The following is a 14,838-nucleotide window of genomic DNA, read 5'->3' as shown; positions in this document are numbered from 1 at the left end:
AGAGGAGAGGCTGTACTTGACTTGGTATTGGGAAATGAACCTGGTCAGGTGAAAGGTCTCTCAGTGGGAGAGCATTTTGGAGATAGTGATCACAATTTTATCTCCTTTACCATAGTGTTGGAGAGGGACAGGAACAGACAAGTTAGGAAAGTGTTTAATTGGAGTAAGGGGAAATATGAAGCTATCAGGCAGGAACTAGGAAGCATAAATTGGAAACAGATGTTCTCAGGGAAATGTACGGCAGAAATATGGCAAATGTTCAGGGGATATTTGCATGGTGTTCTGCATAGGCGTGTTCCAATGAGACAGGGAAAGGAACCAAGTTTTTCAAAGGCTGTTAAAAATCTAGTCAAGAAGAAAAGAAAAGCTTACAAAAGGTTCAAAAAACTAGGTAATGATAGAGATCTAGAAAATTATAAGGATAGCAGGAAGGTAGCTTAAGAATGAAATTATGAGAGCCAGAAGGGGCCATGAGAAGGCCTTGGTGAGTAGAATTACAGAAAACCCCAAGGCATTCTACAAGTATGTGAAAAGCAAGAGGATAAAATGTGAGAGAATAGGACCAATCAAGTGTGACAGTGGAAAAGTGTGTACGGAACCGGAGGAGGTAACAGAGGTACTTAGTGAATACCCGCTTCAGTATTCACTACGGAAAAGGACCTTGGCGATTGTAGGGATGACTTACAGCGGACTGAAAAGCTTGAGCATATAGACATTAAGAAAGAGGATGTGATGGAGCTTTTGGAAAGCATCAAGTTGGATAAGTCACTGGGACCAGACGAGATATACCCCAGGCTACTGTGGGAAGCGAGGGAGAAGATTGCTGAGCCTCTGACAATGATCTTTGCATCATCAATGGGACCGGAGAGGTTCCAGAGGATTGGAGGGTTGCAGATGTTGTTCCTTAATTCAAGAAAGGGAGTAGAGATAACCCAGGAAATTATGGACCAGTGAGTCTTACTTCACTGGTTGGTAAGTTGATGGAGAAGATCCTGAGAGGCAGGATTTATGAACATTTGGAGAGACATAATATGATTAGAAATACTCAGCATGGCTTTGTCAAAGGCAGGTCGTGCCTTATGAGCCTGATTGAATTTTTTTGAGGATGTGACTAAACACATTGATGAAGGTAGAGCAGTAGATGTAGTTAATATGGATTTTAGCAAGGCATTTGACAAGGTACCCCATTGGAAGGCTATTGAGAAAGTAAGGAGGCTTGCCCACAGAAGGCAAAGAGTGGTTGTAGACAGGTCATATTCTGCATGAAGGTTGGTATCCAGTGGTGTGCCTCAGAGATCTGTTCTGGGACCCCTTCTCTCCGTGATTTTTATAAATGACCTGGATGAGGAAGTGGAGGGATGGGTTAGTAAATTTGCTGATTTCACAGAAGTTGGGGGTGTTGTGGATAGTGTGGAGGGCTGTCAGAGGTTACAGTGGGACATCGATAGGATGCAAAATTAAGCTGAGAAGTGGCAGATGGAGCTCAACCCAGGTAAGTGTGAAGTGGTTCATTTTGGTAGGTCAAATATGATGACAGAATATAGTATTAACGGTAAGACTCTTAGCAGCGTGGAGGATCAGAGGGATCTTGGGGTCCGAGTCCACAGGACACTCAAAGCTGCTGCACAGATGACTGTGCGGTTATGAAGGCATACGGTGCATTGGCCTTCATCAACCGTGGGAATGTGTTCAAGAGCCAAGAGGTATTGGAGTATTACAGCTGTATTGGACCCTGGTCAGACCCCACTTGGAGTACTGTGCTCAGTTCTGGTCATCTCACTACAGGAAGGATGTGTACACTATAGAAAGGGTGCAGAGGAGATTTACAAGGATGTTGCCTGGATTGGGGAGCATGCCTTATGAGAATAGGTTGAGTGAACTTGGCCTTTTCTCCATGGCGCGATGGAGGGTGAGAGGTAACCTGATAGAGGTGTATAAGAAGATGAAATGCATTGATCGTGTGCATAGTCAGAGGTTTTTTCCCAGGGCTGAAATGGCTAACACCAGAAGACACAGTTTTAAGGTGCTCAGAAATAGGTACAGAGATGTCAGGGGTAGGGTTTTTTTTAAAACGCAGAGTGGTGAGTGCATGGAATGGACTGCCAGCAACTGTGGGAGCGGAGGATACGATAGGGTCTTTTAAGAGACTCCTGGATAGGTACATGGAGCTTAGAAAAATAGAGGGCTATGGGTAACATTAGGTAATTTCTAAAGTAAGGGCATGTTCGGCGCGGCTTTGTGGGCTGAAGGGCCTGTATTGTGCTGTAGGCTTTCTATGTTTCTATGTTTTCTTTATAAACAAAACTCTACTCAAGAACACTCAAGGGCTTTATTAAGATGTACCTGACTAATTTAACTGAATTATTTTAATAATTAACGAAGTGCATTGGTGAGGGCCGGGTAGATGTGATTTACAATGACTGTGGTAAGGACACTGACAAGGTCCCTCTGGAAAACTGGTTCAAAAGACTAGGGTCCATGGGGTCCAAGGCAAAATGGCAAACCAGATCAAATTTGCGTTGGAAAGTGGAGTCAGTGGGCTGAATTGCTTTTGACTGGGTACTTGTTGACGAGTGATGTTCCACAAAGATCAGTGCTAGGACACTTACTTGGATGTGGATTTGGGAGGCATAATCGGTAAGTCTGCAGACAACAAAAAGATTGGCAGAGTTGTTGATGATATGGAAAGTGGTCTTCAGCTGTAGAGAGACATCAATGTGTTGGTGAAGTTACTTTTACTTAGATACCGGATAGCAACAGGCCCCACTAGCTTAACGGGCCAACACTGCCCAAATACACCCATAGAACCCATTAATTTATTTGCAAATACAGCACAGTAACAGAGCCCTTCGGCTCAAAAGGGCTGACAAGTGGCAAATGGAGGTTAATATGAGAAGTTATGCTCCAACTTTATAAAACCTTTGTCACACTTCAGCTCAAATACTGCTGCCAGTTCAGTTCACCATGCTATGAGGACATCACTCAAAAGGGTGCAGACGAGGTTCACTAGAATATTGCCTGGGATGGGCACTTATGAGGAGATACTGGTGAAGCTAGGTCTGTTCCCCCGGAGTAGAGGAGGTTAAGAGGAAACATGACTGAGGTATGTAAAATTGTGAGGGGTATAGACAGGGTAGGATACACAATATTTCTCTCCATTTACAATAAAACTAGAGGTAACAGGAGGGAGGATTGAGAAGACCTTCTTCACCAAAAAGTGAGTAAGTACCCGGAATGCAATGCCTGAGAGAATAGTTGAAGCGGAGTTGCTGAGAACACTCTGCTCAGCACAGAGCACTGCTGCCGAGTATCACGGAAATCATTCTAACTGGTTGTATCACTGCCTGGTATGAAGGGGCCACTGCACAAGATTGGAAAAAGCTACATAACGTTGTAAACTCAGCCAGCTCCATCAAGGGCAGTGAACTTCCCAACACTGAAGACACCTTCAAAAAGCAATGCCTCAAAAAGGTGGCATCATTAAGGACCTCCATTACTCAGGACATGCACTCTTCTCATTGCTACCATCAAGGTGGTGGTACAGGAATCTAAAGACACACACGCACACAACGTTTCAGGAACAGCTTCTTCCCCTCCACTATCAGATTTCTGAATGAACGCTGAACCTACGCACACTACCTCACTGAAAATGAGTCCAGTCGATGTTTCGGGCCGAGACCCTTCACCTTGATGAAGAGTCTCGGACTGAAACGTTGACTATACGCTCTTCCAAAGATGCTGCCTGGCCTGCTGTGTTCCTCCAGCATTTTGTGAGTGGTACTTGGATTTCCAGCATCTGCAGACTTTCTTTTTTTGTGATTATGCTACCTCACTACTTTTGTTCCTTTTTGCACTATTTATTTTTTATATTTATTATTGTAATTATAATTTTTCTAATATTATGTATTGCAACGTACTGCTGACACAAAAAAGCAAATTTCACAACATGTAGCAGTGCTATTAAACTTGATTCTGATCTGAACATTGATCAGCACCTGAATCACTGGGGCACAATAGGCTATGGGCCAAGTGTAGGGAGATGAGGTTAATATGGAAAAGTGGACAAGTTAGTCCAAACCAGCTTCCATGATGTATAATCATTTTACTCTATTCATTAGGCTATGCTTTAGTGTCTCAGTTTTCATAGTTACCCATAATACTTTTAACAATACAAAGGAAAACCAAAACATTTTCTTTTAAACCAACCAAGACTGAAATGGAAAATGCTGAAATTCAATTCATTTTACAGTAGTTCTGAAAGTTTAGAGATTGACATTCTTGTTTTATCAGTAATTACTTTACTGTTGATAAATGATGAAATAACCACACTATTGTTTCATGGCTTTCATGGGAAGACGAATCGCAGGGCTCTGTACCGTATACATACTTTGAATATTAGACAAGAGTGCAAACAAATGTAAGCTAATGTATATTGCTGGTGCATTCTTAAATGAAAGGTCTCAGAATACTTCATTTTTAATAATGAACAAGCTATATCAATGCTGCTGGTCCAAAAACTAGCAAGTGCCTGGCATCTAACTTTATTATTATTGGTAAATTAGACTAACTGTTCAGCAGTTGCCGGTGGTTAGCTCGCAAACAAGTCTCGAACTATGGGTTGATGGCACTGGACCTGTACTCGCTGGAGTTTAGAAGAATGCAAGGGGAACCTCGTTGAAACCCATTAAATATTGAAACGCATAAATAGCGTTGACATTGAGTGGATGTTTCCAATAGCAGGAGAGTCTAGGACCAAAGGGCACAGCTTCAGTATACAAGGATAGCTCTTCAGAATAGAAATGGGGAGGAATTTATTTAGCCAGAGGGAATTTATTGTCACAGATGGCTGTGTAGGCCAAGTCATTGGGTATATTTAGAGCAGAGGTTGATTGGTTCTTAATTAGTAAGGTTGTCAAAAGTTATGGGAAGAAAGTAGGAAAATGGGGGTAAGAGGAATAGTAAATCAGTCATGGAGCAGAATCTATGAACCGAGGCCTAATTCTGCTACTATGTCTTATGGTCTTACACTACAGACAGAAGATATTAATCCAACTATATAGGATACAATCCAATCAGTCCAGAAATCAAATTGTTCCCTTATTTAAAGCAAATATTGAATAGCATAACAGTTTATAAGGAAATATGTTGATTTAGTTTAGCTCTCAGGAATGGTACAGTGTAATAAGCAAAAATCAAGGGCCATGAATGTTTATTGTTTTTCTTTAACACTGATTTGAATTCAACAAAAAACAACAACGATTTTCTTTCATTTTAAATAAAATTACTGGATACCTAAATGCCATTGCAAAAAAATGGAGGTTAACTTAAATTCTCATTTTCAATAGAGGAGGTATTGGAAGAAGTATTCCATAAACACAATTTGAATATTAGAATACTGTATATGGTACTGAAACGTTAATTCAAGGATCCCTGCAAAAAATTCACATCACAAACAATGCTTCAGATTGTGAACTTTCTTTTTCCATATCAGATAGATGTGCAGCAAATGGATTTAGACTTTAACAAACAGCTTGGTGAACCGCCTATTTTGACCACAAGACGAGTGCAGGCAGGAAAGCACAGCATTCAATGGTCTTTGCATCCCCTTAAGAAACCTGAAGAAAGGCTTCATCTAAGATGAAGACTTTAATTAAACTACTTTGCTGTATCTGAAAGCCAGGAAGAAGTGTTCAGCATTTCCTCTTAGGATATTAAATCAATAGTCATCACTATGAACGATCTCTATATATGAATATATTCTGTGAACAGAACAGATCCAAAGCCCAATAGCTGTTCTTTGTATGAAACGGATCAATATCTTATTGGATAATATGATCATGGGTTGCAAACCAATTACATATTAGATTAGGTTTCTGAATTCATGCTTAATGTTTGTAGAAATCAGATTGTTAGCAATTGCATTTTTACCAAAAGCAAATACTACCGTACCTCACATAAGGAAGAGCATGATTGAAGTACAAAAAAAAGTTCAACTTCTGAACCTTTACATAAGTAAACATGATTTTTCAGTTTGCTGTCTGAGAGTGCGTGCAATTTCAGCAATCATGATATCAATATAATCCAGAATCAAAGTCATCAATATTCATTTGATAGCTGAAAGAAGCATTCAGAATCTCAGCTAAAAATGACAACAAAAATGTGACCACGTAAAAGGTGCACAATTTGGTTTAAAAAAAAGAGTAAACATGTTGTTCTGGCCAAGACTTCTCTCTCAACATCCATCAACAAAAAAATTCAACTCTCATTTAGTGTGTGCAAATGGTTGGTGCATTTCTTTGCATGATAAAAACGCAATTCAAGTATTTTATTGTATGTGGTGGTTTGAAATATGAAATGCAAAGATAAAAACATTGCTCCATTTGAAAATGTTTCAAGTCAACTGATTAAAAACTTTAGTGTCATTCTCAGTACAAAAGTGATATAGTTTTAATAGAAGCTTTCAAGAAAGACCCCAAGCTTTCTTTGAAATGCTTCAGCATGACAATGAAATTGTAGCCTTCTGGTCTTCTGCAATAAAATTCACTTTCCTATTTATTACACAATGACCCCATAATACATTCTCTACTTCCATAATTTATTAAATTTTGCTTTTACTAAGCAGCAAGCTGCCAATCCACGCAAAAGACAAATACTTATAACTTAAAAATTGATACATCTAACCCCACAATACACTGAAAAGTCAATCACATCATGCACATTTTAAAAAGTGTTCCTTTGATGAGATCAAAGCTGACAAGGCTGCATTTTATGGCTACCCATGGCTGTCCAGAGCTTTTTTTAATTTGCTTTCTCCTTGAACTTTTATATACCATGTGGTGAAAATGCTTCCAGCATGGTATCAGGCAGAGACTGCTTTAAAAATGGGACAAAAATATAAGTAGTTGGAACAAGCAATGACTGACTCTTCCAAATTTACAAAAACAAATGCATGTTTATTACAGTTGGTCTAAAGCCAGGACAAAAAAATTAGACATAAACTCTGCAGATGCTGGAAATCCAAAGTACACACATGAAATGCTGGAGGAACTCAACAGGCCATGCAGCATCTACAGATAAGAATAAACAGCCAACCCTACAGGCTGAACCCTATCACTGTTTTAAGATCCTTAATATGCCCTGTTTTCTATGATAATGTAGTCATATTTGTCAACGACGTAGAATACAAAACTGCTCAAATATGAATACATCTACAAACACCAAAACTCTGAATTGGTCCTCTTTAATCTCATATAAATTCACTCTGTATTTAATTACTCCATTAACTGAGATTCCAAAATCCCACTTCTAGCAAACAGAATATGCTTCCACCATATCACTCACAGATCTTTGTTTTTATTTTCATTAGCTGCTACACTGAAAGTGCCTAAAACAATTCAAGCGATAAATTTGAAGCGGCAATATAGTATCTCTGTACCCAACACTTAATCCTTCCAAAGTTTTGCAAGAAAAATTCTATACCTTGTAACCACAATGTAGGTAATCTAATTTGAGGGGAAAATAGTTTATGAAGCAGCATAGCAGTTTATGGGATGACAAATATATACTGGTGAGGCCTACATTAGTTCATGTAAGAAAATTTTAAAACTTGGCAGGAACACAGACCCAAACCCAATATTTTTCTAACACTGAATACACTCTTACTGAAAAGCTCTCTTTATTCAATATGACACTTCGATCTCTGTGGTCAAAATCAGCAAGGAAATAAAGGAATAGAAAAGGAAGACACTTCGTACAATTCCAATTCAACAATTTGAACAGGTGCACCAATCACAATACTTTCAGTCAACCGTAGTGCAGAAATACGTTTTTGATCATTTAATGTATAAAAATATGCGTACTGTATGTCACATCTGCAAGACCATATAAGTTCTTATTCAAACCTTTCCAAGGAGAGGTGAAGTTGGTTAGTTCATATTCTAGGTATTCCAAGTGAACCACTTTCCATGAAAATAGAGCAAGTCTTCAGAAGTCATGAAAGACTCTCACACCTGTGGGTTGGTCTACAACATCTCAGCAAGAATAAGGATGAAGATGCCATTCTTCATTTTTAAAAGTGTCACAGTGAAAAGAACAGTTATTATCCTCACAAGTTACAACTATGAAGACAATTAAAACCATGAATTACATCAATACATAATAAATTGCACATGAAATTACAATTTTTTGCATTAAATATAACAAAGGGGAAGACAAATTCAAAGCCATTGAGAAAAATCCTATTTTTTGACCACGTTAACCAATGAAATAGGAATAAATGGGATTTGTTCTAGCCCATTCTCAAAAAAAAATCATCAGCTCAATGTTTAAAGTTCAAAGAAACTTAACTCACTAGTCATTGAACAAATGTTTTCCCTCTCTCTGATATCTAAAATATTACAGCAAATCTCCTTAGATTTTACTATTGATCTAAGTGGGTATACTCTGCAGATTAAAAATACACAGGCCAAAATGTTTCAATTTCCTGCTATATTCTTAATTCAATGAAGTAAAATTGATCATTGAAACTATCAATGATGGATATGTATTAATAGTCTAATGACAGAGCAGATCCAAACACCAGACAGCCTATCTTCAAGTGTTCCTTCAAGCTGCCATCAAAACATTAAAAAGTCAAAACATACAGGTCTAATGTTGAGTGTCTTTCAAATTAGATGAACAAAATCCAAAATGGTCACAAACCAATATGCTGCTTTACTGAAATGCTTCTGGCAGCCACAATTCAATTATGTGGCAGTTCTTCTGCCAATACAGTACACCATTAGCAACAATAAACCACCTTCAAGCAACCTCTTTCATTTTCTGGAGGGTTGAAAAAGCACTGGGAATATCATAGTTTCCATTTTTTAAAATTTTGACATCATCAGAAACCTTGGCACATGAAAAGTTAACTATGTTATAATGCCCAAATAAAACATTATCAGCCACATATGCATTCTCACAGAAGTGAAAAACAATCACAAAATATGCTAAAAAATTGGATAAGCATCCTCTAAGCAGCAGTAATGACATAATCTCAAATCTGAAAATGCCAACATTAGAGTTTTCAAATAATATACAACTCCATGATAGCTATAAACATCCCTTCCCTTGCCCTGAAAAAAACAAGAACACATAAAACTATTAAGTACATAAATCCCTAGGTTTTATATATTTTAAATAATTAGTGATAGAGATCAATATAATTTAATAACCATATTTTGCTTCAGAAGTGAAACTCCAATGGCAGAAAATATTATTTTGTATAATAAAACTGTTCTTACGGAGCACTAAATGTTCAGCACTTTCCGTCATGAGCAGTTTAGCAGTCAGTCTGTGACGTGCGATTGTAAATACAAGTAACCACTGAATAAAACCCCAATCGCCAGTTACTTTTCTTTCGACTATGTCATTTGCCCTTGGATATGGAATATAATTTTGAGAAGATCGCCATGAATGAACCCGATGAACTTTGTACGACGTAGTGAACGTAAAACAAAACTATGTTTGAATCAAAAATGAATCCAAGCTCCTCTAGGAACGCAAGAGATGCATCCAAAAATAATAAACATTATATTATTATCAACGTATACACAACCAGAACAGAAACTGGCATAATTAAGGGAATAAAGGATTCCTGAGATTGCAGCACAGAGCCAATGGGAATATGTAGTTAGGGTTGCGGAAACGCCAGGTATTATAACACGATAGTGCTGGTGTAAAATGCATCCTGAAGATGTGATAAAGTGCGAGGAGGGCGAAAGTCTGTGCAGGCCCTGTGTGCGAGGTGCACTGTAAATGTGTGCAGAGGTCGAGATCTGCTTCCCTAGCTGCTTGTTGTTGAGGCTAGGCCTGCTGTGTTTTTAACCTTACTCGATTACAACAGAGAGGGAGAGGGAGAGAGAGGGAGAGCGAGAGCGAGGGGGGTGGGGGGGGGAGGCGAGAGAGAGAGAGAGTGAGAGAGAGAGAGAGAGAGTGTGTGTAGGGGAGAGAGACTCAGTCAGAGCCCAGACAAAAAAATAGCAGCAGCCGCCCAACATCCCCACCGTCAGCCCGCCGCCTTCGCCGCGTTCGGCAACGTTTTCATCAGCAAAGTTATCGCCGGCGCGTAAGGGATGGGGCTCGGGAGTCCTCCGGGTGAAAATAAAGAAAGAAAACGTTAAAACTTACCGCATGAATTATCTCCTAAAATAACTCCAAGATGGCTGTGTATTGCACCGGGGATGCTGGGTGCTGCCCTTTACCCTATGACCTTTGGCCTCCCTCCTCTAAAAACAAGCAGCAAGAAGAAACAAGGGTAGAAAATTTTCCTTTCGTCGTTACAGGCCGCTTCACGGCGAGCAGGATCCGCCTTCCTGTATTTGCTTTCCAAATTGCCGTTTTTTATTCCTTTTAAAACGTTCATTTCAATGCCACTTTCTCTCCTCATAGGAGTTTTGTGACAGCACCCCTACATAATGCACGTTCAGAGGAGCGGCAGGAGCTAGCCTGATAAGTCTCCGGTGGGGTAAAGTTATAATCTTTGCCGCAAATTCTCTCTCCCGATTAGAAATGCATGCAAGTATCACCGAACTTCCAACATAGGAATTTAAACTTGTTTCCTATTGTTTATATTCGTTAAAATTGGTTCTGTTTAGTTTTTGAATTAATGTTAAATTATTCCTACATAACATTTTATCTGTTCGGAAATTAACTGCAATTTATCGCGTGGTAGAGTATAATATTTTTGAGGTAACAATAGGATTAGTTTATCTACATACTGATATCAATCTAACATTTGTTGATGTTAGTGTGATATTAGTATTTATATTAGGCTTATTCAGAAAGTTAGAAGGCATGGGATCCAGGGAAGTTTGGCCAGGTGGATTCAGAATTGGCTTGCCTGCAGAAGGCAGAGGGTTGTGGTGGAGGAAGTACATTCAGATTGGAGGATTGTGACTAGTGGTGTCCCACAAGGATCTGTTCTGGGACCTCTACTTTTCGTGATTTTTATTAACGACCTGGATGTGGGGGTAGAAGGTTGGGTTGGCAAGTTTGCAGACGACACAAAGGTTGGTGGTGTTGTAGATAGTGTAGAGGATTGTCAAAGATTGCAGAGGGACATTGATAGGCTGCAGAAATGGGCTGAGAAGTGGCAGATGGAGTTCAGCCCGGAGAAGTGTGAGGTGGTACACTTTGGAAGGACAAACTCCAAGGCAGAGTACAAAGTAAATGGCAGGATACTTGGTAGTGTGGAGGAGCAGAGGAATCTGGGGGTACATGTCCACAGATCCCTGAAAGTTGCCTCACAGGTGGATAGGGTAGTTAAGAAAGCTTATGGGGTGTTAGCTTTCATAAGTCGAGGGATAGAGTTTAAGAGTTACGATGTAATGATGCAGCTCTATAAAACTCTGGTTAGGCCACACTTGGAGTACTGTGTCCAGTTCTGGTCACCTCACTATAGGAAGGATGTGGAAGCATTGGAAAGGGTACAAAGGAGATTTACCAGGATGCTGCCTGGTTTAGAGAGTATGCATTATGATCAGAGATTAAGGGAGCTTCGGGCTTTACTCTTTGTAGAGAAGGAGGATGAGAGGAGACATGATAGAGGTGTACAAGATAATAAGAGGAATAGATAGAGTGGACAGCCAGCGCCTCTTCCCCAGGGCACCACTGCTCAATACAAGAGGACATGGCTTTAAGGTAAGGGGTGGGAAGTTCAAGGGGGATATTAGAGGAAGGTTTTTTACTCAGAGAGTGGCTGGTGCGTGGAATGCACTGCCTGAGTCAGTGGTGGAGGCAGATACACTAGTGAAGTTTAAGAGACTACTAGACAGCTGTATGGAGGAATTTAAGGTGGGGGCTTATATGGGAGGCAGGGTTTGAGGGTTGGCACAACATTGTGGGCCGAAGGGCCTGTATTGTGCTGTACTATTCTATGTTCTATGTTTAAGATTAATTCTAACTTATTTAATATATTGAATATATAATAATATGGTGGATGTGAGGTAATTGAAGGATTTTGATTTTTGTCATATGTTGTTCAACTTCTTAACAAAACACTGGGATTAATCTCTAACCTTTATGGATGTTAAACTCAAAAAAATTCTGCACATGCAGGGAATCCAAAGCAACATACACAAAATCCTAGAAGAACTCAGCAGCAGGTCAGGCAGAATCCATGGAAAAGATCAAACAGTCAACCTTTTGTACTGAGACCCTTCTTCGGGCCTGGAAAAGAAGGGGCACCTCGCCAGAATAAAATGGTGGGTGGGAGAGGAAGAAGGCTAGCTGAAAGATGACAGGTGAAGCCAAGTGGGTGGAAAAGGTAAAGTGCTGTAGGTGAAGGAATTTGATAGAAGAGGAGGATGGACCGTAGGAGAAAGGGAGGAGGAGGGGACACGGGGAGGTGAGGAGAGGTAAAAGGCCAGAGTGGGGAATAAAAGAAGAGGGGGAGGGTGGTGGAACATTTTTTTACCAGAAGGAGAAATTGATATTTGTGCCATTAGGTTGGAGGCTACCCAGTCGGAATATAAGGTGTTGCTCCTCGCACCCTGATGGTGGCCTCATCATGGCACAAAAGGAGACCACGGACCAACATGTTGGAAAGAGAATGGGAATCGGAATTAAAATGTTTGACCACTGGGAAGTTCTACAGCTGGTGGATGGAGCGGAGGTGCTCGACAAAGCGATTTTCCCCCAATTTATCAATGCTAGTATGATCATTAATATGGAATTTGAACTAATTTTAATTTGCTTAATGTATTGAATATTAAATAACATTGGTCAGGATATGGGGATATTGAGAGATTTTGACTTCTGTCACAAGTTGTAAAGGATGATATTAAACAAATTCAGAAAGAAGCCAAAGCAGTGGTCAAAGATCTAAGTAAGTTTATTATCAAAGTACATACAGTATATGTCATCATATACAACCCTGAGATTTACTTTCTTATGGGTATACTCAGTAAATCCAATAACCATAATAAAATCAATAAAAGACTGCATCAATAGGTTGGACAACCGATGTGCAAAAGACAACATATTGTGTAAATACAAAAGGAAAAAAGAAATAATAATAAATAAGAAATGAAATGAAGTCTTTGAAAGTGAGTCCATAGGTTGTGGGAACAGGTCAATGTGGTATTTAAAGTTGAGTGAAGTTATTCCCCTCCAGTTGGAGAGTTTGATGTAACCACTGTGATTCTTTGAAATGTTCAAAACGTAATTTAGTTTCTCTTCCTATTAAATTTGGAAGTGTGTACTTAAATTTCATTTTTGTCACTATTGTTTTGAAAATAACATGGTTACCAGTGGCTGGGTGGAGATGTGTCTCTACCAAGCAATTTGTAAGATGCTCCTTCCCTCCACTAGCCTGCAGGTCACCCTTGGGCAAGGTGTAGCACAGGTTTAGCCCCCTGATCAGGATCACATGGAGCCACGGGAGGAGGTGGTGGATGGTCGTACAAGCAGCCGGTGCGTAGCACAAGTCCTGGTTATGCAACCACTGACACCAGGCAGACAATCACTGAAGTGTAGTGATAATGGCTGGGCTCAACCCTCTTGTGAAGCTACTACCTAGAAGAATGGGATGGTACACCACTTCTATAGAAAAATTTGCAAAGAATAATCTTGGTCAAAGACGTTAATCGCCCACAGTATACAACATGCACATATTGATGATGACAACCAAAGGCTCTGGACGTCATGATAACACAGAGCATGTGTACCATAGTGATCAACTATATTTGCAAAGTAATACGTTGAAACAAATGCATAATTGGGATTTGTGTCATTCAATATAATTTATCCCAAGGTATATCACAAGAATACTAGCAAACAAACTTGGACATTAAAAAGCAAAAATGTGCTGATAAGAGGAACGGAGGAAATAATGTATCATTTCTTAATGCATGCATTACTAATTGACAATAAAAGAGGACTACGTGTCTTCATAATCTAATCTAACTCAATGGATCAGGCAGCATCTGTGGAGGGTTATAGTCAGATGGCTTTATGGGTCAGGACCCTTCATCTGAACTGCACAATGGCCAGGAATATGGGTAATGGCAAATATCAAAAAAAAAGACGTAATGATCACAAAACACTAATTTAGCTGTCAGTTCCATTTAACTGAATAAGCACTAAAAACATTGTTAATGTACATTGATGAAATGTGTCTATATAAAAATATGCACAACTATTGTGATTAATAACATGCATAAATGAAAACTAAATTACAACATTATGGTCATTGTATCTACCTTAAATTTTTATGTTTAATATTATCTACATGCATATTTCCAACTTTCAAATCTGGTTCCTTCTGAATACTAATATTTGAGTTGCATTGTGAATTTGCATTGACGTTTTCAATAGGGCCATTCAAAACTAAACCCTGGAAGTCAATCTATATGTTTACAAATTATTGATGAAGCCTCAGGTAGAGTGCAAAGTGCACTGTTGAGTAATTTGAGAGAAAATTTCTCTTCTGGTACATTGTACATATCAGCATTATGGGAGCAGTTTAACAATGAGATTTGCAGCAGTTCACAAGGATGGTAGTCTGATACATTCTAAGCAACAATTTGAGATAGTCAGAACTTGCTTTGCTTGCAAAAACCACTAATTATAACCAAAGGAATTAGCAATGAAATTGGGAATCATAATATGAAAGACTTCATCCTATAATTTGAGATGGAAAAGCAAAAGTCAAATGGATTGATATTACAATGGAGTAAAGGGAATTGCAGAGGCAAAAGAGAAGCTGGCCAAAGTTGATTGGTGGGGGACACTAGCAGGGATGACAGCGGAGCAGCAATAGCTGGAGTTTCTTGGAGCAACTTGGAAGGTGCTGAATAG

At 39.3% G+C, this 14,838-nt stretch overlaps 1 protein-coding gene and 1 long non-coding RNA gene across 2 annotated transcripts in view; one reads left to right on the top strand and one right to left on the bottom strand.

Moving 5' to 3' along the window:
• cnot2 (CCR4-NOT transcription complex, subunit 2) overlaps positions 1–10,238 on the bottom strand; it is a 187,415-nt gene extending 177,177 nt beyond the window's left edge. The window contains exon 1 of the mRNA XM_072267459.1: positions 10,168–10,238. The gene's annotated coding sequence lies outside the window, so the exon portion shown is untranslated. The remainder of the gene's footprint in view (positions 1–10,167) is intronic.
• LOC140202517 (uncharacterized) lies at positions 10,186–13,197 on the top strand. The gene is made up of 3 exons (XR_011887112.1): positions 10,186–10,294; positions 10,429–10,554; positions 12,486–13,197. It is a non-coding gene; the product is annotated as an uncharacterized lncRNA (long non-coding RNA).
• The last annotated feature ends 1,641 nt before the right edge of the window (positions 13,198–14,838 follow it).

Source organism: Mobula birostris, chromosome 9, assembly GCF_030028105.1.
Source record: "Mobula birostris isolate sMobBir1 chromosome 9, sMobBir1.hap1, whole genome shotgun sequence".
In the NCBI taxonomy this organism is placed as follows: domain Eukaryota; kingdom Metazoa; phylum Chordata; class Chondrichthyes; order Myliobatiformes; family Myliobatidae; genus Mobula; species Mobula birostris.
Note: the sequence above shows the minus strand (reverse complement) of the source record. Positions and strands in the feature narration are given on the sequence as shown.